Source organism: Ursus maritimus, unplaced genomic scaffold (genome assembly GCF_017311325.1).
Source record: "Ursus maritimus isolate PB19 unplaced genomic scaffold, ASM1731132v1 scaffold_28, whole genome shotgun sequence".
In the NCBI taxonomy this organism is placed as follows: Eukaryota; Metazoa; Chordata; class Mammalia; order Carnivora; family Ursidae; genus Ursus; species Ursus maritimus.
The window spans coordinates 27,876,023-27,897,779 of NW_024425341.1; the positions used below are offsets into that span (position 1 = coordinate 27,876,023).

At 40.8% G+C, this 21,757-nt stretch overlaps 1 long non-coding RNA gene across 2 annotated transcripts; it reads right to left on the reverse strand.

The window, feature by feature from the left end:
* Positions 1-5,123: 5,123 nt before the first annotated feature.
* LOC103679360 lies at positions 5,124-21,494 on the reverse strand. Of its 2 annotated transcripts, XR_572917.2 has the most exons (4): positions 21,219-21,494; positions 20,658-20,749; positions 8,036-8,125; positions 5,124-5,373 (listed from the first exon to the last, which is right to left on the reverse strand). It is a non-coding gene; the product is annotated as an uncharacterized LOC103679360 (long non-coding RNA). The 2 variants fall into 2 exon arrangements; XR_572916.2 differs by lacking the exons at positions 5,124-5,373; positions 8,036-8,125 and adding an exon at positions 19,232-19,463.
* Between the last annotated feature and the right edge of the window lie 263 nt (positions 21,495-21,757).

Below are 21,757 nucleotides of genomic sequence, written 5' to 3' on the forward strand. Positions count from 1 at the left end.
GAAATAGGGGACAGATCGGCTCATCCATGAACCGACTAGAACTGCCTCGCTTTTTTTTTTAAATTTTTTTTTAATAGATCTTCAGCTTGCATCGTGTGCCGTTATTTCACAAGTGTAAGTTGTCCCTGCTTGGAGGACAAGCACATGACAATAAAGGAAGCAGGAAGTGGAGTGGAAAGAACGGCTTGCGGAGCTTTCCACCGCGTTGAAAAGTAAGTTATTAGATGCAGCTCAACATTTAAAAATCTCAGTTCCTTTAGTACATCTGAGGTCTCACACTAAATCAAAAAGTTTTATTCTTTGTAAACACCAAACATGGAACCCTCAGCAGCACTGAGGTTCATGTTCTTTTATTAGAAATGCGATTTTACGTGGTAGTGAGTGAAAATGAGATAAGACGATGACATGGATCTGCTAAAAGTCTGTCCGAAAAATCACCAGGACTTTCCCTAAACACATTCTGCCAGTCTAGTTTTTAGTACAGGAGAGAAACCACAGTTTGCAATCCCAATTATTGCTGTGAGGTGGATTATAAAGGATCACAGTACAATACAATTTTCTAAACATGTGTTGTCATATTTATTACTTAAGGCTTATTAGCTGTGTGAAATATTCAGCCTGCTATGGACGACACATTTTCATAAGGTTTATTTTCCCATAAGAAAGATCATGCTAAGTCTTGGTTGCTTTTCTGTATTTGGTTCACTTCTGTTTTTCTCATGTGGGATCAGCTCTCTGAAGCTTGATAAAAAATCCCCACCTTGAACTCTCTGAAATGGGTCCACTAGGTTTGTGTGGATCATCTGATGGCTAAATTACAAATCACATGGATTATACGTGTAGGTTGGTTAGAACTGGCAGGAAATTAACCAAAAAATGATGTGCGCACAGGGCATTGTAGTATTATTTGTAATAGCAAAATAAAAGAAACAGCCCAAATATCTGTCCCTCTGGGACTGGTTGAATAAAGGATGCCTCATCCACACGGTGATGTGTGTGCAGCTGTAAAATGGAATCCAGAATATCTTTATATGTGGCTATGTGTAATCCCAGCATGTACTATTAAACAAAAAACAGGGTTCAGAAGACTGTTTATGATACAATGAGTGTGTGTGTGCGCATGCGTGTGTGTGCACATGTGTGTGAACACTTGCTTATATTTTCAGAAAGAAACAATGGAAAGTTAATCCAAAAACGAATGAGCATATTCACCTATGTGAAGAGGGAGGATGCAGGAAGGGGGAGCAGCAGTGGGAGTTAACATTCTCGGAACGTTTTTATGTTACTTTGACTCTGGAACTAAGCAATGTCTTACAAAATCATAAAACCTGAAAGTAAGAAAACCAACCTATCTTCTGCCCTGAAAGAAATCTAAAACTAATTTAAAAAATGTTGGTGGGTTGGAAAAAGGTCTTTTTTTTTTGGTTGGAAAAAAATGCTGAGAACGATGTGGCAATAAAGTGCTAAACAAGGCAGGCTGTCAGGTAGACGAGTCAGTTTATTGTTACCGAGAAGGATTATCAAGAGGAAAAGGTAGCCTTTTCCCTATATGCCGTTAGAGTCTAAATTAATTACTGAGGTCTTGATATTTGCCATGAACAAGATCTAAAGTTACAAAATACCTTCTTATCCTCTGGGTAGAGAAAGAAAGTAAACAGCGTGTGAAGATTAGACAAAAATATTTACAGGATGATCAAAGTGGAGAAGGGAGGGATCTCTGCTCTTGTTTGACTTCTCAAGTTCCTTGCTTGTCAGGGTTATAAACCATGTCATGTCATCAGAGTTCACGGGTTGGTAACAAAGATGACCCCAGAGGGTTTTCCCTTTGTCGGATGGCCCCCGGCTGCCACACACTAGTAGGCGGAGGTCCCCGTTCACTTCCAGATGTAGTAATAAATACTCTCCACTTGCTGATCTTCTTGGCATTTGGAGGGTCATTACTGACTGTCCCGAATTTTCTTCCAGACTTTGCCTGCCTCGTAGAAATCATACCAGCGCGAATAATCTAAAAATGATTTTGTCATTTTATTTTATTTTTTTTTATTTTTAAAGATTTTATTTATTTATTTGACAGAGAGAGAGACAGCCAGCGAGAGAGGGAACACAAGCAGGGGGAGTGGGAGAGGAAGAAGCAGGCTCCCATGGGAAGAGCCTGACGTGGGGCTCGATCCCAGAACTCCAGGATCACGCCCTGAGCCGAAGGCAGACGCTTAACGACTGAGCCACCCAGGTGCCCCTGATTTTGTCATTTTATATACTACAAATTGTTCAAGTGGCAAAATAAAAAATGAAAAATACTGGAACTGTGTCCTAGAAATAGAACAGGGGACAATTCCGACATCATAAATGATGTGGATTACATGGTTGGTGAACGGCTGACGAATTGCTGGTACTTGAAAGGATGTGAACGACGTGGAAGAAACTTGTGTCGGAAACAAACACCACACCTACACTGATCAGCCAGTAGGTTGCACCTTGGAGAATCCCTCACCTCAGTGTATAAACCGAGCTCTCTTTTACTGGTTTCATCAAAGTGGACTGAAGGGCCAGAGAGTTTCTTGGAAGGTTTCTGAATGAAATTGACTAGAAACTGGATTGTTCATTATGAAAATACAGCTGCTGCCATATTTTAAAATTTTTTACTTGATTTTTCCCCAAAATAAACAGTAACTGTTTCTTGACACATTATCTTCTCTATAATGAGGAGACTTTGATTCTGGTTATACTTAGAAAATGGCCACAAAAGGTAAAATATCTGCACTGTTGTTCTTTTCTATTAACCACGGAAACTTTAAAAATTTGTTTAAAAAAGTCAAAAGTAAAAGAATTGCCAGGTTTTAATAAGTTCCTTTGGTCTGAAAGTGGGAATAAATCAAAAACATTTGGAGCTAACAGGATGCTGATAGTGTTTGTTATTTTAAAATGCTTCAAGGCATCACTGAAATTTGAAAACCCCTGGGGCGTCCCAAAATATTTACACATTTTGTTACCAGAATGTAGAAATAGGTTACTGAATAGCATCACATACATTTTAAGTTAAACCCGATTTCTCAAAAAACCAACATGCAGCTCTGTTTTTCAGTATAGTGTAGGTAATGGAATCAAGGAAAAAATTAATAAATGTTACGGAATATAATGAGCATCTGACTCCTGAGATACGTTATTGTCTGCTTTTTATGTGCGATAGTTCAAAAACTTTTTATATCACGCCATTACTTCTAGTAGCAATTATCTTCCTTTAAATGTGGGGATTTAGAATGCTTATCATTTCCCATAAGTCTCTTAATCCAGTTCTAATCCTAGAGATTTAGCCATAAGAAATAAATAGCAATTTGACAAATATTCCACCCCTCTTATCATCAAAATGGAACGGCCCCAGATAGGAACCCTATGCATCCTAAGAGCACCGAATACAGTGAGAGAGGCTTCTCCAATTCTTTGGTTAGTTTTGTATTGTCACAGAACAGGGAGACCTAATACATAACATGTTTAAAAAGAAAAAACAACCAAAACCAACTAACAGAGATGTTGGTGACCTTGGCAAACATAAACAGAACATAGCTCATAAGGACCAAGGGGGAGGTCCCTTACTATGCATTAAGCTGCTCGGGTACCATAGGTGACAGGGCTGACTTTCAGTCACAGAGATGCCAGTCTGTGGCCGTGACTCATGGAAACAGCAATAGAGCTCAGGAAAATATAAGAACCATATTGCAACATGAAATATATAAAGAATAGGATACAAAATCCGCGGTGCTCCACTTCTGCTGGCAGCATCGGCCAGAATGATGATCACGCGAGGCTTTGAAGACAGCCTGCCTGGGTGGGCTCTTTCCTGCTCTATGAACTAGCCCCTCATCTCCTTGTTTTCCTCATCTGTAAACTGGGCACAACAAAGGGACCTCCTTCCCAGGTTGAGTGTGAGGATTTAGTGGTTTAAATCACGTGTGCACTTTAAAACAGTGCCTGGGACACAGTAAACTTCTAACAAATATTATCTAATATTACTTTGTGTCAGGAGAGGGAACAGAAATGCAGTGTATTCAAATGTTTTGAACAATAATACAGGTTCATGACAAAGATGGTTTTTATTACAACTTTATAAATCTGTTTCCATAACGGGTGAGGAGAGACATGATAATCTGTAAGAAATATACATACGCAGATGTTATTCTATCAATGAAGATTGAAAAATTCAACTATGATTTTATAATCTTATGAAGACTTTAAAAAGGATTTATTTTTTATTTATTTATTTTTAAAGATTTTATTTATTTATTTATTCGATAGAGATAGAGACAGCCAGAGAGAGACGGAACACAAGCATGGGGAGTGGGAGAGGAAGAAGCAGGCTCATAGCGGAAGAGCCTGATGTGGGGCTCGATCCCATAACGCCGGGATCATGCCCTGAGCCGAAGGCAGATGCTTAACCGCTGTGCCACCCAGGCGCCCCAAGACTTTAAAAAGGATTTAAATGAGATTTTAGGGAGGTGATCTGGTTAAGAGTCTTAATCCAAGATAACTTTACCAATGGTAGTCTATATATTGTAATAGGAGTTATGGGGACTCCTATCCACATTCCCAGGCCTCACCTTCCTTCTGAGGAGTGAGCCTTCCTTCCAGAATCTCATGGAGATCTCTGCCAGGGAGCTTTTTCTGGCATGCCTAGACTCGAGAAGCTGATCCTCCTGGAGCAGCTTATGGCCATGATGGATAGGAACTGGGGGACAAATAACACCTCTTACGGAGAAGGACTTCTGTGTGTATCTGCACCATCTCCCCGAAGGTCCTAGCAGTAACGGGCTTCTTACCACGCTCTGTGTTAACACCTTCCCCTTTCTGCCTCACTTCTCTGTGCCCTACAGTCCCTTCCTGAGATCACGTCCCAGATCAACCATGATCCCTACGTCAGCATCTGTTTCTAGCAAACTCCCCAAACCCCAAAATCCCCTCTGCTCCAGAACCTTAAGGAAATAATATATAATAATGTTTTCAAAATGACTCATGGGCTGTTCCCTCAGGGGCAGGGAGACAGACTACATAGCACTTAAAATCACCTGACGTTATGTCATTCTATTTCCAAATACAGAGCAATAAGTGTTTGCACACATTTTAATGGGACTTTCTCTCTCCTATTTGATGCGACTCCAAGGAAAGAAGAAAAGTCTGTATGGCCCTCATCCCGACCCCGCGGCTCCTCCATCAGCTGCCCCTTGTCGCTTGGGCGCACACAGAAGACGGGGAGAAGAGAAACCACAAACCAAGTGTGGCGTTGACTAATGTAAGTCTTCGGCTTCAAGTCCTCCGTGTTGACGGCTCAGTTTCTGTGAGCTGGTTGGTGCCGGCTCTGTCCTCTCCATTCTCACCTTCTTCCTGAGGAGGAAAGGCAAGGATTTGAATTGTTCCGACTGCAGGCTGTCCATCAAAGCCACTAGGGGTAGTGACTCATCGGTGAAGCAAATACGGCCTTTTGTCCATTTGTCATTTGGGCAGATGGGGCTTTGTATTTCATTGCTTTAGTGAGTTCTGAGACGGGAGCAAAAGAGCAGGCTTGAGAGCCTCCTTGATTCAGGAATATTTAGACCTGACTAGTATAGGAAAAATAAAATACTTCCACACGATTCAACTTTACTCACTGGGGTTCTACTCTGGCACAAAATCCTAGTTAATAAGAGAGTACCGTGTTTCCTATGTTGCCGCAATTGTACCTACAGGGCCTTTTGAGAAGGAAGCGTGCCTAGCCAAGGCAGGAATCAGGGGATTTCAGTACTCTTGGAGTCCCGTCTTAATGCAACTCCTGCATAAGATCAATCTCGCATTTGCTGGAAACGTAGCAGCCGGGGTGACTTCATTTGTATAGACTAGACCGATTAAGGGAGTCTAGGCTAAAAATAGGCCTTATTTACTCATTCCTTTTTAAACACATCCAAACCCTGGCCACTAATAGGCCACTCAGATCACAAGAGGCAAAGGAAAATAAACCTAACAAAAATTACACCGAGGGAAAGGGATTATTTTATACTCCACAATCCAGAGCATAGCAGATATCAGCTAGGATTGTCCATCTGTAGGCATCTCCACGTGCTACAGGGAAGATTTCTCAGAGAGTATTCATTCTCATTCATTGTACATATGCTATCGACTACTTATTGAGCACAGTGCAAAAAATTATAAAATTAAGTGCCTGCCTTAACAGAGCTCACACCAGCCTGGCCTCATTGTAGTAACAAAGTAAAGAATCCGGAGAGGAAAGAGCTGTTTCAAATATAAAAGATGACTTTTAAGCAGAATCCACAATGATGAACGCACATTGAAGAATTTAACTCATTCGCATGGCAGAAAGACATGAGGAAATTCCGTTGGATCTAGGTTTTGGCTCCAGTGCTTCTCAGTTCATCACATAGAGCCAAGGAAAGCCACTCTTTTCTCCCACATGACCTGCATTGATTGCTACTGGCATACTTCCTAGAGCCTTCAGGTGAAATAGCCTTAAGATGAATCCAGCACTGTGCAGAGTAGAGAGAAGAAACAAAAAATCTGAGGCCTGGTTGCCATCCCTGTTTTGTGGGGTTAAATGCTTCTGAAGCCTGCACCCCTCATGGATGTCCTCTTATTGGAGATCCTACAGAAGGTACACTAGTGTTGTAGGGGTTTCTGCTTTTTCCAGATACAAATAGTGAATGGACTTAAAAATTCACATTAGAGTTATAGTTAGGAGTCCCCAGGAACTGGAAATTATTTGGCATGGGCTTATTTGGTCATCCAGTGTTGAAGGCAGTGGCATCTACATAGTTATGGGAACGTGCCTGTCCATGGGACGCAGGGGTAAACAGCTTAATCAAATATCATCTGAAGTACCCATCAAAGGTGAGGATTTGAGGGGCCGAGTTGCCACTGCCAAGAAACAGCATTCGTATCATGCTTTTATTGACGCAGAAAAGATTAAAGATGAAGGACAATGATGATCTCAATTATTCAAATTCATGACTCAATGTATAGACTAAATCTCCGGGGCTTCCTCCAATGGCCGAATGAATCTCTCATCTTTCCCTGAGTGTGGAAATAGCTGAAAAGCAAACGTGGTATGTGTTTCTGCACTTGTGGATTTCCACACCAGTGTGCTTTACAACCTTTGAAGAAATCTGATGAGAGAGCCAGGGCCATGGTTGATAGTAATAGAACTACTAGCACCACAATGGGGTTATCTGGGATGGATTTAGAGGAGTAAAGGAATTCAGGCATGGAGCTCCAACGACCTTTCCATACCAGGTGAAGTCACTCCTTTCTACTTTATAAGAGTTTGTTCCTGCCTTGTTTCAAGACTTAGAATCTCACTGGCTGGAGGGAATTATATTTCAATGGGAAGCCAGTTAACCTCATCATCACACTGTATTATGTCTAAATCTACAACTAAATTAGATTCCATCACACTGGGGGCAGAGGACGAGGAGGAGGGATTACATAGTCAAGACCAGTAGGATGTCATTTACCCACCACAAGAACTGGAGCATTTTCCTAACTCATATCAGGAAGAGTCTGGGGAATGCATCTATGCTAGCTTGAACAAAGGGGGAAAATATAGTTTCAGATTCAGCTGGATTTATCCCTAGGAGTGCCAGAATTCTGGATTCAGTGTGGCTTTAACAGCTGGAAGTAATGATAATGGTTTGGTTGAGTGATAAAATGAAGTCTCAGGTGGCTCTTGCTAAATCAAACTGAGAAGGCAGAAAATGTTTGGAATGAAATCAGTAAAGAAATCCAAAGGTATTGGGAGAGAAAATACGTTGGAGTAAATTTAACATATGTGGCTAACTTCTCCTTACCTCCCTTTGTCCAGAGAGGGCTCTGAAGACAGAGCCTCCGTCAGCGCCTTGGTAGCTGCTCTGCAGACTGCAGAGCCAGCAGGCTAGAGTTCGCTGGAGGAAGACACCACAATTGAAATGACTCCCTGATTTCAATGGACAAGGAAATTTCCTGGGGTGACAGAAGCCAAGTTGTCACACCTCGTCTCCCAAAGTAAGATGGATGTGCTTACCATAATAAGCATCAGGCATTGCGTGGTTGGTCAGCAGAGTGTTCTGCTCTGGTCTGCAAGGTCCGTGATGTTGGTGGATAATCTGAGATTCTGAGAATGAAAACAGATGGTGAACCCATTGAGGTCCTGCTTGATTCGTATACCTGAGCAAGGACAGGTCAAGTGAGCAAAGCTCTGGCTTGGACATGATCATAATGTCAACTCTTCCTTTGATTCCATACTCAAAGTCCTTTGACTGAAGAAGCCAAGAGTGCATAAGAAAAGCTTTGCAATAGCAACCCAATAATATTTTTTGAGTCTCCTGATTAGTCTTTCTCAAGGGACTCTATGGTTATTTTAAGAATAACCAGAAGAAGGAAAAGGGAGATACCTACAACTTTATGGTCAACATAGCACTGATTCCTTGTGGGCTAGCCTCCTGTGACTCTCTTTGGATATTGCTTTAGCCACATGTTTACAGCAGTCAAGGCTGGGAGGTACTGAGGAAGTGGACTCAGGCTGCATGTTCTAGACCCCAGGCCCCTGATCACACAAGGGTAGGAACTTGGGGAACAGTGATCTGCTTTGTTACACTCTAAGGCTTGAACAAGAGCCTTTGATCCTGCCAGGGGAGACGTTGGTACTTTTCCAATCATGGAGACTAAAAGGCTCAAAGTCTGAAAGCCAGCGTACCTTTCCTAATATCATTTGTTGGGTCCTGTAAGATCTATCTCTGCTATTCCAGAATTCACGGGCCACAGAAGATCACACACTTGCTGTTGCTTTTACCCTTTGAGTTTCTCTAGTGAATGGTGTCTCCAAAGACCTGGTGTATATAGTCTTAGATCCTTCACCCTTGTATATATATAAACACACATTTATATATATATATACACATACATATAATATATACATGTATATATATATGTAAAAATATATATGTAAAATACATAAATGTGTATATATATGTGTGTGTATATATATATATATATAAAGGTGTGTGTGTGTATATATATATATATATATATATACATATGTGTGTGTATATATATATATATATATACATATGTACACACACACACACACACACACACACATATTTCCCCTAGGAGCAATGATTCAGTATTCACTAATGCAGTGCTATTATCATTGTTAGGAATAGCTAAGTGGAAGCTTTTGGAGTTGTTCCTGCCCCCAGTGGGAATAAATCAAAGGCATTACCACAGACCTGGTGAAATTACAAATATTTGCAATATCATTTAAGGCTTGAAAGATGTGGGAGTAGAGATTCTCATCACTTTCATAGTTAGCTGTCCAGTTCAGCTAGTAAAAAAGACAGATTGATCACAGAGAATGACTATAGCTTATCAGAAGTTTAATCAAGTGGGGATTCAATATTGCAATTTTGTACAAGATGTGGTCTCTTCATTGGAACAAATCAATATGGCCCTTCCTAAGCACCCATTGATTTGACAAATGCTTTTTTTCTCTATCTCCAAAAGCAGTAAATAGCAGAACTTTGTTTTCATTTGATAGAGACAGCTGTACATCTTCACTGCCTTGTCACAAGGTTATATTACCTTTCTGGTTCTGTGTCTCAAGTCATTCTGCAAGGATAAGTAATTACCCCATCAGTGCTCAAGACATCATACCGGCCATCACCCTACTGACATATAGAAAACCTAGCAGGATCCCTATTACCTTGTAAGATACATGAGTACCCAACCCGGAAAATAAATGCCACAAAAGTGCAAGGATCTTTCACTTCCATAAGGTGTACAAGAGTCCTTTGACCTAAGGCAGTTCCTCTTTGATTTTGAAAGAAAAATAAACCATAAATCTGTGAGCTGTACTGATCCATATACAGTGGCCCTAAACAACTGCTGGTTTGGCCCAAAGAACTAGAATGCTCCCCTACTGGTGGAGACTGCAATGCAAGCAACCCTTACTTCTGGCCCTTATGGCTCAGTGGGTCCTACAGATGCTGCATAGACCCTGTGCTGAGGGCAATAGAGGGAGCTCTGATTATTTTGGAGACTCATCATGCCTTTGCTATAAATAAATAGCTCTTGACTTGCCTCTGAACCCTACTACATGGTGAAGGCCTGACTATAACATCTCATAGGACCATTGAGATGGCTGCTCAATATTGGCCGAATGTTCTCTGACTCACCGTGTCATAAATTTTGGTATTCATAGTGGTTGAGTTTTACACTTAATAAATATGTGAACTTGGGCAAGTTTCCTTTTAGTGCTTTGGGTTCCACATTAGCCAGCAGTTGGTGATAGTAAATACTCCACAATGTTTTGTTGGGATTAAATGGTTTGTAAGACTACAAACAACAGTGTCTGGCACATAATAAGGGCTTATTAAATACTAACTGTTATGGTTATTGTTCTCCTTTGAGGAATGGGACCTGTCACCCACTAGAGCCCAGAGTTGTAAGGATGAGTCATTAGGAATGATGATGGTTCACTCTTGCACCCAAACCAATGTGTTCTTCACAGAGGGGACCACAGCACCATATAAAGGTTTCAAATTCGGTGTATGTAACTTGTCCTGGAAGATGGGATCCCGTCCTCACAGAGTATTGCTCCTGAGCTCGTGCTGCAATGCCTGCAGCTGTTAATTCCAGTGCTTGTGCAGCACCTTCCTCGTTAACGTCTTGCTCACCCCACGTATGGGCAGAGTGGTACTCCCAGGTATGGAATGTGTTGCCTCCAGAATGAGAACACCTACCACGGGCTGTGATTTGTTCCAATTCAAAATGCAAGAGTTTGCCTTCTCCTATGAAGGGAATATCCTGACATGTTCTTGACCACTGGAGCCCCCAAATCTTTACTGGAGTGACATGTCTCTGAATGTTCACAGGGTCACTCTCCTGTCCTCTGGAGCACAAGTGTCTCCACAAGCTCTCCTTGCTCATTCTGCCAGATTAGCCTGATGTCACTGGCCAAATGGATCCGTGTGATATTTTGTGGAATATCCAAAAATCTAGATCTCTACAGACCATATTATGGCAGGGTGGGATTGTCAAGAAAGCCTTAGAGAAAACTGCGAATGTACAACTGCATTTTTTCCAAGAGAAAGCTAATGGTTCCTGCTCTTCTCTGTTGATTGGGAAAGAACTTCTGTATTAGTTAAGTCACTAGCTACATGCCATGTGGCTGAGGCCATATTCATCGGCTCTAGCAATGATGCTACTGCTATCATGGCAGCTGGTCAGCCTACTACTTGAGGTCTATAATCATTCTCCAGGATCCATCCATTTCCTGCAGGAGCCAGCCTGACAAATAAAATGGAGTTGTAGTAGACATCGGCACCTCTCTGTCTTTAGATCTGGAAAGGTGGCACTATTCTGTTACCTTCCTGGTATATTCTTTCCATTTACACTCTTGACTGGGGCGGGGGCCAATGTCAGAGATTTTCCCACTATCATAGCTCCTACTACACAGGATAAGAGCCCATTGTGAAGGTTACTCTGATTTTCAAGCAAGTCAAATATATTTATATACTTGGGAACTTTAGAAAAGATCTTTGGGTGGATTTATAGACCCATAGTCTCAATTTAGGTTGGATTTATTCTGGGAGTCCACTTATTACCAGGACCCCATATGTTCCTATGATAATAGGGGGGCCAAGGGGATAATTTAGTTATCTGGGTATCCATATCAACTCAGACCTGTGTCTAATAGTCCTTGAAATGACTACTATTGCCCTTTTCTCAGTGAACAGTTACGTGAGTAAATTGTTTTAGGTTCTTCTGGGGAACAAGTGGAGGATTGGTTACAGCATACATTTCCCGTGTTGTTGTAGGGTCTTGCCTCCTGTGGACACAGTTACCTCTTCAGTTAATGGCTCCTGGCTTTGAAAACTGTCTTGGGATTGTGGCTTTTTACAAGGAGTGACAACCTGCTATCTCCTGCTCATCCATTCTTGCTTTCTTTTGATTATATATGAAATAACACTCTCATGGGTCGCACGTGTATTTTTCTGCTAAGGAACCCGTGTTCTGTTCATCATCTCCATACCTCCCCATGAAGCAAACCCCATCAGCTGCCACTCTGACCTGGATGGTTGTTTTGATCACGGTGAATCCCTGCCTCCCAGATTCTGGTATTTAAAAGCCACTAGCTTCATTGCTTTAGGCCTTCACATCTCTGTGGCTTTCAATGAGGCAAGTTCTATTATAGCTTCTCCTCTCTCAGCCCGGCCTGCATAGGGCACTCACTACTGACTCTTAGTGAGGCTGATACCAGTGTGATCACCTAATTCTTGAGCCTCTGATTCTCCTGTGTCCTCTGAGAATTCCTCCGTTGGAGGAGAGGAAGGAGGGGACAAAAATGAATGGTTTGCTGGCCTCACTCAAGCATGGTCACATTTCTGAGCCTTTTTGTCACTTCTCTACAATCCACCATAGCAATTCAGTAATTTCAGTTGTGTTCATCGTGCACCATTGCTGTCTCCAGGCTGCTAGGAGCCATCCCAGAAGCAGGTGTGCATCATCCCCTGGGGTCCTTGGCAGGGTAGTAAGTCCCATATCATAAGAGGATGCCCTAAGTCAATCGACTCTCCCTTGTCTTCTTTTCCAGTCCCCTTGATCAAGAAACCTCTGAATCCAATCCCTCAAGGACTGCTCTGACGCTTGCCATCCCAGACTGCTGCCGGCATGTGCTGGTTAAGTCTTCTTTTGTGGTGAAGGCTCTTTATCCTTTTAGGAGCTAGCATATTCGTGGCTGGGTTATGCTGTGCCTTAACTATAGTGATAGGCAGTATCCTGAAAGAACCATTGAGGATCTGCAGGGGAGCAGCTCTGTGCTTTCTTTCTCCACGGGGGTAGGACTAGTTCTTGACCGGGGGAGGGGGGGTGGCTCACCGCTGTAGGCTCGGAGGGTTCAAAAGACTCTGGATGTTGATGGGGGAGGCTGTGCATGCATGGGAACATTCTATACTTTCCACTCAATTTTTCTGTGAACCTAAAAGTGCTCTAAAAAATGAAGTTTAAGAATTAAAAAAAAAAAAAGGCTTGGGAACCTAAATCTCAAGAGACATCTATCCAGATGCCCTCATCTCAGGGTCAGCATTCCAGGGCCACCTAGCAGGGCCCCAAGCTTGCTAGGACAGACCTGCTTTGGCCAAGACTTCAATTGTCTTTGAAGATGAGTGACTATCATGTTAGTCCTCGGTTTTGTCTTAGGCCTTCTCTCCTCTCCCAAGAAAGAAAATTGGCTTTTTTAAGGCTACCAACGAGGACATTGGTCTTTACACTTGACTCTCAGTCATTTGTTAAATAGTGTCAGCTTCTCATTGGGAAGAACATTGCACTGACTTAATGGCCACCAACCATTCCACTGTTCTTCTGTATACTGTTTCCTGTTCCTGTTAGATTCACCAGTCGTGACATTTCCTTCTGCAAGAATAGTCTCCCTAGTCACGTCAGTGACTCTTTAGTAATTGGGCTGCCTCTTTGTGCCAGGGGTCTATTCATGGCTCACACACCACTGGGATGGTGTCCTTGTCATCAGACAGGTCATTGGTGAGCCAGTCTTGGAACCATACCTATCCTGCCAGCTGTCTTGGACTACTCTTGGAGTCTGTTGGGTTCTTGGGAAGCAGACACTGGGATGGAGACAGAACTACAGAGGGCTTTTGTGAGAGGAAAAGGGAGGAAGCAAGGTTGTCCTGAAGGAGCTGTAAGGCCTTGATGTGCCTGACAAAATCTCAGCGCTGCCAGTGGGGAGGTCCAGAGCCAGGTCTGATGAGGGCTTTGTACCTCAGCCTTGCTCTGTCATCAGTCATCATATGGGACCATCCTGAAAAGAGTGTGACCTTGGTGCAAACGCTGTCTGCTAACCACATTCTTCAAACTGAATCCCGTATTAAAAAAGGATCTGAGAGATTCAGCCCCACTTCTTCCACACATGTTCCATATGAATTCAAGTAGTGAAATGTGGGAATGAGGTTGGTCTGCAGTTTGTATAATGGAGCCGAACACTGCTTCTCCAGCATGAGAGCTTGCTGGCATAGTGGCTTCAAAATAATAAATCATTTTAGCTTCAGTTTCTTCGTAAGGTACAAAGCGCAATGTGAGTCCATGTTACAGTGACACTTCAGATATTTGTTTCATTTCATCTTATTTCTCCATCATACAATTGAGATCAAATTATGGATCTAATCTGGAAAAGATGTGGAGTAATATGGAATACTACGATGCTACTTTTCATGTGTACTTTTCAAAGTGCTTAGATAAACAGCATCTCATTTGGCCCACAGAATAACCCTATCAAGTAGACAGAACAGTGTCAAAAATTCTCTTGGTCAAATTTTATGGGTATCCCATAACCTCTAAAGATATTTTCATGACATGAGAAAATTAAAAGAAAAGATTACCACATGACCACAGGGGCCCTTAGCTGCTCTAGAAGTGGTCCAGGGTCTACTAATTAAAAACTGAAGTACCAGCACATTCTTTTCATCTTTTTGACACACAAGGCACACTGGTTTCAGGCGTATGACATAGTGATTTGTCTTCACATTAAGCTGTGCTCACCAGCATATTCTTAGTGACATTACTCTCACTTTTTTCAGCTTTTGTCATGACTTTAAGTTTATATGAATTTGATGAATTTAAATGTAAATGATATTATTTGTTGGCACTCGAATTCTAACCTTAATATATAAAATACAAAAGATTAGAAAATTTGATAAGAGATAAAATTCACCAATTACAATACAGATTTTAAATTTCTATTATCATCCGATCTTTATTTAGGTACATTTTTACATTACTGCAAATACGTGTAAATGTAATTTTTTACTTTTCTTTTTTTAAAACTTTACACTGTTTCAAAGCATTTTTAAGATCTATAATTCTATAATCATCAATACTATAGTTTTCTTTTTAAGATTGTATTTATTTATTTTAGAGAGAGAGAGCGTGTGCGCGTGAGTGGAGAGAGGTGGGGTGGGGGGAGGGAGAAGGAAAAAAAAGTTTGAAGCAGACTCCCCATGGAGTGCATGGGGCTCGATCCCATGACTCGAGATCATGACCTGAGCTGAAACCAAGAGTTGGACCCTTAGTGACTAAGCCACCCAGGCACCCCCATTACTATAATTTTTAATGACAGCCTACTATTATAGCTAGTGTTTTAAAATGTTTTAAACATGGTTTAAATGGGCATTTTAAAAATGAATTTCATGGCAGATAGACATCTGGGGACATATAAGGTAAAAAAGGCATTTTCAAATAATATATTCCCATTTCTAAAAAACTGAACCAAAAACATGTGGTTAAAAATCATTTATAATGTAGTTGTTCCTGTGAGATTTTAGCATTCTCATTGACCTTTCAGCCTGAATCTAAAAACAGAAGACTTTATCAGAGGTTTAGCCTGTAGACCTATTTTTAGATGTACAGCGTCATGACCTACACTTAATACAAATCAAACACAAAGAGTTGAAAGTGGGAAGCTTCTTTGCAGAAATTCCTTTGGGGCTATATCCTGCCTAAATTCTACAAGAAGAATTCCCACAGAAATCAGTAGGAGATTAAAATAAATGTCAATGGCAGGATACAGTCCAAATTATGAACAAAATCTTTAAACTTGACAGGTGAATTGTTTTTCAGAATGATTGGAATTTGGAGGCAATATTTTCATGAGGGAAAACCAACATTTGGCCGTAGATAAATTTGTACACAGCATTTCGTATCGTAGAGCCTTATCTATGGGAATAATGCCCACCCAGTTTTATGACATTGGTTTCTACCATTTAAAAAAAAATTAACAGTTTTTTTTTTAATTATTTATTTATTCGAGAGAGAGCAAGCACAGGGGAGGGGCAGAGGGAGAGGGAGAAGCAGACTCCCAGCTGAGCAGCGATCCCTATGTGGGACTAGATCCCAGGACCCTGGGATCACGATCCAAGGTGAAGGCAGACACCCAATAACTGAGCCATGCAAGTGCCCTGGTTTCTACCATTTTGAAGGGAAGTTTCTAGATGAGGCATTCTGATTTTTCATTAGTGGGTCAATTTCCAATATGCTTTTATTTTAAGTAGGACAGACTATATATAAAGTGGAAAAAATGTATTTCTAACCTTCCTTGCTTAACCACATTATTTGAAAATTATTATGAAACAAATTATAGCACAAGTGAAAGATTCAAAGATAAGATTGGGCAATGTGGAGCTTGAAGCCCTTCGGCTACAAAATGTTGCAACGAGTACAAATGAATACAGAGTGTTCAAGTTGCCTAGCTTATCATCCGAAACACTTGAATCGAGGTTGTATACAAGTCAGGTTTTGCATTCATTATTAACCTTTGCCCTAGTATGTCACATAACAAGTGCACAGCCTTAGATACATAAGCCTCTCTGAGTCACTGTTTCCTTTTTTGAGAAAAGAGGGTAACAATGCCTTTCTGTGACATGAGGATGAGATTCAAGAAGAGCAACATAAACATAGAAGGGTTTTCTCTTCTAACAGCTAGAAAGCAGGAGTTAGGCAATCGTGGGCAATGACTCAGCATTCCAGGGATGACAGGACTAGCTGCCCTGGGCATCTGGCGTCCTTTCCTTCCCATGATAAGGTGGCTGCCACAGCTCCAGATATTGTGTCTTTGTTCAAGGCTGGTTGTGGGGGAAAGGAATGTGTCACTGATGCCCCTTTCATAAAAAAGTTAAATAAATAAATGAAAGATTTCCGAGAAGCTCCCTTGCATCCATCAACATGTGTCCTGTCTGGAACTGTACCAAATGACCGAGCCTAGCTCCAAAGGAGACTGGGAATTAGAGTGGAACATTTTTGGCACAAGCAAAATTGGACTGTATAACCCCTTATAGAATGTATTTTAATGATCTTAGAGGTACTTACAAAAATTGCAATAATGTTTTGGATAAAGATGGGCCCAGAGCAGACGCCCACTAACCTCCATGAGACCCATACTCATGCTTGTTTCGTTGACTCCTGTAAACGTCGCTGTAGAGCGTGAGCTGTACCAGAGCGCTGCCCTAGCACTGGGTGGGCGCTGCCCTAGCACTGGGTGGGTGCTGCGGAACGTGCGGCCAGGAAATACAAGTGGCAGAATCAGTAACATTCATTTCAATGAAGGTATTCAATTCAAACAACATTAAGTAAGTGCCTATTGTGTTCAAATTCTGTGCTAGGGGCTCTAAGAAGTATAGTGATTCTAAGGATATACTGAAGAGGACTATACTTCGATGGGCGGGTTAACTCGAGTCCAGCCAACTGTAATACCAAGCCCGTATACGTGTTAAGAGCATAATTAGAGATTTCAATGAAGCACTGAAGAAGTATATAAAGCAATAGCAATTATTTTCCCTTAGAAATTAAGTGGAGAGTCAACTGGAAGATTGTTGAAGAACGGAAGGCCGAGGGGGATCTAAGAGGAAAGGACCAGCTTCTACAGCGGCAAGGATGTCAATGACAAAGACAAGACCTCACAAAGTAACTTGTGTCTACTTGCAAGTGAAAGAACAGACTCATGAATGAGTCTTTGGAAAGCGGTGACAACGGTGGTTTTGATTATTTAACAATTCAAAAGAAAGAACATAAACAGGACTTCTTTTATGAAGTTAAAAGATTCTAGCATGAGGATACCACAGAAGAATATGGAAATTAAGTGAGATATCTAGTCTACTGGGAATAAAGAGTACTTGGTTGAAATGGAAGCAATTTTTTTTTCCCTGTGAGACCTAAGATCTTGAACAGTAAAAAAATAAGAAAAAAAAAATAAGTACCAGGGGAAGAATGATACTGCCTCTGATTAACTTTAGAAACTGGGCACAGATTGAATTTGTTATCAAGGAGGCTGTTAAGAGAGCCCCCAAATAAATCAATTTGGTTCCAAATTTACCTAGGTTGAAAATGGTCTGATCGAAAATTGTTTCCCATACTGTGTGGAATGAAAGCCTCTCTCTAAAGCATGTTGGCATTGCTACATTAGTTTCTTTTAATACCAGTTTCAGCAAATATTTTAAGATGATTGAGGCATGAAAATCTGTTTGAGATTAAAAACCTGCTGTTAGCCCAAGGAATGTAATAGTAAATGAAATGTCAGGAAGAATTCGATGTACATGTTTGAGCTTGTAGAACAACTGTGTTCAAAGGAAATGAAACTGAAAAAAAATTGGTTTCAATATGGCCAATACACGACTAGATTAGATAGTTTATAAAAACCTCTTGTTCAGTGTCTGCATCATAAAATTGTTTCTAAATAAGTATACATTCCCTTTCTATGATGCTAAGAGCTAATATTTATTGAGCATTTACTATATTGTGCTAATTACATTACACATTTTCTTATTTAACTTCACAGCAACCCAAACAGGTAGAAACTATTTTTAATTCTCGTGTAGCAATGAGGAAACTGTGAAGTGGTTGTAAGTTTGTGGTCACACAGTTATTAAGCAGAAAGGTAAGACTGGACCCACGATTCTTTCTCACTCTCTCACGTACTATTTCTGTTGTTTGGATTCACCAGGTATGTTTAAAAAAAGAGGAGGTGGAGGGGAGAACTTGTGTGATTGGCATATCCTTGGTATTAATATCCGTGATTCTGTCTTATTCGAGTTATTAAGTTTAAACTAACGTATTCTCAGCTCTGTAAAGAAAGTCTTCCATTAAACGTTTAGACATAATTCGATACCCACTTTCCACCATTGAATAAGTTTACCTCTGGCAAGGACTCATTGTCAGTAGGTGAAAAGATTTTGTGTATTCTGCTAGGGAACTATTAAATGTGTTCTATGTTACAATAACTAAAAGAATTTAAGAAATACATTACGGTTCTAGGACTCAGGTATGTATGTTCCCTTTTATATATTCTCTTTAACGTTTAATGAGGAAATCTTTTGTTTGAGTTTCTTTCTTTGAAAGGGAACATTCATCTCCTAAAGTTATAAATCTGACTATTGTTGTACTCCATGTAACAAAAGATTTGAAACGAAACAAATGCAAACACAAATAAGATACTGCACTAAAATGGAGTCTAGGTTTGAATACTGTTATTTATCATTTTTACTTTATTTTATTTTATTTTTTAAAGATTATTTATTTGACAGAGACAGCCAGCGAGAGAGGGAACAGAAGCAGGGGGAGTGGGAGAGGAAGAAGCAGGCTCCCAGCGGAGGAGCCTGATGTGGGGCTCGATCCCAGAACGCTGAGATCACGCCCTGAGCCGAAGGCAGACGTTTAACGACTGCGCCACCCAGACGCCCCTGTTATTTATCATTTTTAATGGCATTATGCTGCAATTGCATTGATAGAAATAGGACCATCTCTCACTAAATAACTGTTTTTATGGTTTCCATGAGCTATTCCTCCTTCACACAGAGCATGGTCCTGGGGAACTCTGTAAGAGGGACCAGTCTTGAGAATGGTTCCTGTTGCCAGTGGATTTGGGGCACAGAACAAAGAGACGTAGAGACCTGTGGGGAGAAGGAGAATAAGCTGGAAGCTAGGAAATGTCTGAAAATTTAAGTCTGTAAATTCAGACAGTGCAAACACAGGAGCCCAAGTTAAAGTATGTTAGAGAGCATCTATGAGCCAATTTGGAAAGTTGAGCCCAGAAGATTCCCCTTGGGCACAAGATATGAGGTAAGGATTCTTTTACAACTCGGCAGCAGTAGGTCTATACTCTGGGAAAGAGATCAATTTTAGACATTCAAAGTTACAAAAGTCTCATTTTCATGACAGAGTGTCTCAACAGTGGACAGTTCAGCTAATGGGATAATTTAACCAAGGAAGGAATTTATCCAAAACATTCCTGAAGGACTGATATAAGAAACTTTTTACTGAGGCAACAAAACCAGAATTTATTAAATTGTACCATGGACATTCTATAAGCAAATCTAATATTAAAAGTACTAAAGGGTTTTTTTTTTTTTCCAGCAATGTCCACGGGGACTTTTATTCCTTGACCTCACTTTGCCCCTAGATCTAAAATTCATACAAATTAAGTGGTGAAAGCTGACAAAATGTTTGAATTACCTTAAAATGACACATTATGAATTTAAAGCAGAAGGAGGGAAGATGAACTAACATTTGCCTAAAGTAGCAGATTCACTAATTGCAAGCTTAACAGAGAAAGTGTTTGCGAGAATAAAAATACTATAAGGAAATTACAATTTCAAGAAATTTCTTTATGATGTAAAAATCCTCAGTAAAAAAAAAATGGTATGAGATTTTGCCCCTAATGAGTTATTATACAGTAAAATAGAGAAGACTTTAGGACCCACTAATCACAGCTCCCGTATGCCGGGTGCGCGCTGCATGTCAGGTAGGGCATTTAGCTTGGTTTGGTGTGCGCTGTCACCTCTGGTCCTCACGTCAACCCCCCAGAGCAGCTGCGACTCCTCGCTGCACAGATGAAGGTGCAGATGCAGAGAAGAACCAGACTCAGGCAGGTTCTGTGATTCACCAGACCTCGGATTCGAAGTCCAAAACTTGAGCTTTGAGCACAGGATAGGTATGGCTCTTCATTCTGCTTTCCCCCCATGTTACTCATTGTTACATAAACAAGGAAAATATATATTCTAAGGGGGCATCCTATGAACCCTTGAATCATATATTATTAGATTGTGCTAAAAGCATACAATTGAAAGGAAATTTTGTATCATTACCTTTGAATACTTCAGGGTAAATTCTTTCAATGACTTTAATTTTGATGGAAGTGTTGGTTTCCCTTCTATAACGGCCTTCTTTCTCATCCAGGCTTTAAGCAAATTGAGAAATAAGATAAAGAGTAATGTATATGGAAAATGAAAATGTTGCTAGCCCCCGTGCCCCCCCCCCAGCAAAAAAACAAAACAAAACAAAAATCCCCCAACAACTTACAAGGGCTAAATAAGCCTGGTAAGTGAACCCAGAATTAGACTTACCCACCCAGTCAAGGCATTAGGGACCACCAGTTTTAGGGGAAGGCTGGCCCTCCTGAGCAATAGAGAAAGTCTACAGCTGGGAGCTAATGGCTCTCAAGAGAGAAAATGTTGGGCTAGTTTTGCATGCCCAGTTCTTTCTTTAGAAATCTATCAATCAGATCAACCACTCCATCCCCACAGGGCAGAGTAAAGGGGCAGACAGGAGATTGGTTTTATAGTAATAGAATTACCTTCAGAGGAGGAAAACATAGCATTCCCTGTAACAGATTTGTTTGTTTGGTTTCTCCTTCCTCACTGGCTTACCTGCTCAGCCTGCGTGTGCTTAGGGGGAGTCCTCTGTCCAGGAGATGAGCATTCTAGCACGGCTGCTGCCACACGCGCGAGGCCATTCCTTACTCTTTCTGGAAGACCAGTCACTGCTCCGTCAGTATCCTCTGGGCACCACTCCAGAAAGCTCTGAAACGAGTTTGCTACTTTGTTAGTTAACCTACTCCAGGGTTACTCTAGGTAAGGTTGAAAATTTACTCACTATTTTTATTTTCCATCCTAAATTATGTCCAACCGTGCTTTCCAAGATAATGTGTCACTGGTTCTACAAGGACGTTTAATGACATTATTAAGAATAAAATATACAAATGCTAATAATAAAATACCAGAAAAGTTCAGTAGAAGCCCTCTTCTGCTGTCAAATTCACAGAGGGAAATGAAAGGCCACAGCTACTAAACTTAAAAGAAAGTAATGTTTAAAATTTAATTTTCTTGATGAGTTAAAAGTTAGAATTTAAAATAATTTTTCTTTTTAATTCTGCTAGAGGCTTTTTCTTAATTTATCTGGATACATG